Source organism: Tenrec ecaudatus, chromosome 11 (assembly GCF_050624435.1).
Source record: "Tenrec ecaudatus isolate mTenEca1 chromosome 11, mTenEca1.hap1, whole genome shotgun sequence".
NCBI classification, from domain to species: Eukaryota; Metazoa; Chordata; class Mammalia; order Afrosoricida; family Tenrecidae; genus Tenrec; species Tenrec ecaudatus.
This window is the reverse complement of record NC_134540.1, coordinates 34,981,370-34,983,945: the sequence shown is the minus strand read 5'-3', so window position 1 is coordinate 34,983,945 and position 2,576 is coordinate 34,981,370. Positions and strand designations below refer to the sequence as shown.

The 2,576-nt window shown below is 36.0% G+C and overlaps 1 pseudogene; it reads right to left on the bottom strand.

Moving 5' to 3' along the window:
• Positions 1 to 1,688: 1,688 nt before the first annotated feature.
• On the bottom strand, positions 1,689 to 2,014 carry LOC142461678 (macrophage migration inhibitory factor pseudogene; annotated as a pseudogene).
• Positions 2,015 to 2,576: the final 562 nt, after the last annotated feature.

The window sequence follows — 2,576 nt, the reverse complement described above, 5'->3', positions numbered from 1 at the left end:
GATTGAGAGGTACTCGGTATAACAGACTAACTAACAAAGGAGTGGTGTATTCAATACCTAAAAGCTATTTATCTGCATTATGGATTCATTGACAACGTCACATCAGAAAACGAACACCCTAGCTTGATTTCCATGTACAATCCTTCATTTGACAATGTAGTCAAGAAACAAATAATTAAACCAACAGATAAAAATTCTTACATTTTTATATCTTAATTTTTGTTTCATGAAAATTTGATGAGTACAGATGTTAGATAAGGTGTGATTGAAATAAAAAGGCATAATTTAAAAATATATTGCCTTACAGAAATCTATATTTTAAAGTATTACAGAATACTTTGATCAAGTTATTAATAGGTTTGATATCATTTTCATTAGACTCCCTAAATTGGTAGTCAAACCATTAGAAAATTAGTACATCATTTGATTCTTAAGCTGAATATTGGATTAGAAAATATATAACCCCTTCTGGTATTAATAGTGAAATAAAGTTTTTCTCATACAAATTTAGCAGTAGAGACCCACCATAGATCATCTTAACTGCTCAGAAACCCCCAAGCAAGTTCCTTTCTTATAATAACGAGAATAGGGCTCAATGGCCTGCCCAAGCCAAGTAGATATAAGCCTGAAATAATTTAAAGCGAGCCATTTATGAGAATAGCTGATTTCTGTATTTTCTTTAGAGCATGGCTATTTATATCATTAAAGAAAACCACTCCTGGGCAGACTATGTAGCGTGATACCTTTTTTTAAGTTTATGTTTTTCCTAGAAAATGTTTTAAACTCTATAGTGAAGATTAAATTCGTGATCTTTCTTGCGTGTGATAAACTCCAGCTTGCCTAGAAGTTTAAAGCAAAAAGCACTCTTTAAATAACAGGTGCATGATTCTTGAAATAAGCAGTTTGCAGCTTTGCTGTTTATTATAATTGTCTGCAATGCCTAAAGTTATTTAACTGTGGTAATCTATTTATATATTTTCCTTTTTAATATTTACTCTTGTAAAAGCTTCAGGGCTATGTATAATTACTCTGTACAGCAATAATCAACATACTGAATTTACTGTATTTCCCTAAGATATGAATATATTGATAAGTAGGGAATAAATGTCTAACTTTGGGAACTATTTGTATTTAAATATATGCATTTACATTTCAAATTTGAGAAATATTTGTACATAAACTTTTGGTTGATACTGTGTACTTTCTGTGTGCAGTAGTTGATCATCTGACCACATGTATCCATATACTGTTAATGTCTTTTATTATTTATTTTAAATAAATAATAAATTAAATTTTAAAATGTTTTCTAATTTTCCATAAATCCCTATTTCCTATATTCTGGATAATAAGGTCTTGAACCTTGACACAATTTTGCCTTTTAAAATGGTTTTGAACTAATTGAAAATTACATGTATAAATTTTATTCCTACATTCTGTGGACTGCTAGTTCGGTTAACTTTTTGCTATAAATAAAACTTTCACGAAACCAATTTTGCTAAACCAAAAGGAAACTTCTGATTGAATCACATTACCATTTCTGCTAATTTACTTTCAACATATTTCTTATCTAATATCAGAAAAACATTAAGATTACAAAATGCCTACATTTTTTTGGGGGGGGTCTCTGAACCGTTTATTTCTTTCGCGGGGGTCGGGGGCGGGCTGGCTGGGGCAGGGAAGGGGGGGACTCAGGCAAAGGTGGAGCTGTTCCAGCCCACGTTGGCGGCATTCATGTCATAGTTGATGTAGATCCTGTCCGGGCCAGCAGGCCACACAGCAGCTTGCTGTAGGTGCGGTTCCGGGCCCCGCCTATTTTGCTGATGCTGTGCAGGCTGCAGAGGGCACACGGCTCGCCAGAGCCCCCGAACACCATGAGCTGGTGGGGGACCACGTGCACGGCGATGTACTGGGCCGGCTTGCTGGTGGCCTGCGCCAGTTGCTGGGTGAGCTCGGAGAGCAGCCCGTCGGGCACGGAGGCGCGGGGCACATTGGTGTTCACCACGAACATGGGCATGATGGCGGTCGGACGGCGCGGGGGGCCAGACGGGCGGACACTCGGACAGCCACGCGCGGCGCCTACATTTTTATATTACTGAATCACTCACTATTTGCAATTTCCAAAGTCAGCCAGGTGCTAGGCAATAGAAGCTTTTTCAAAACAATTTGATAACTAGATCCCCAAAATGAACTATTCAGAGAAAATATGTTTTAAAGTCATCAGATTGCAGCATACTTAATTATTACAAAACTATTTTTATGAATTTTGTCACGGAAACGCTTTAAAATCATTATTGAAATGTAAGAGCAATTCTTTTTTCCCTTTTAATTGTATTTATTTAGTTCTAATTTTATGAATTTCACAAATAATCACTGAAATATCCTATCTCCTTCATAATATCCTTCTCTATGTAAAAAATCTATAAGCTTCATGCATATAGCGATACATACATGCATATAGCATATACATGCATATAGCATATACATTTCTTTTGAATAGCATGTTATTAACTTTCCTGAGGAATACATTGGTTGAGTTGTGATCTGGATTAGTATTCTGCTCCTCGGGGAAATGACTC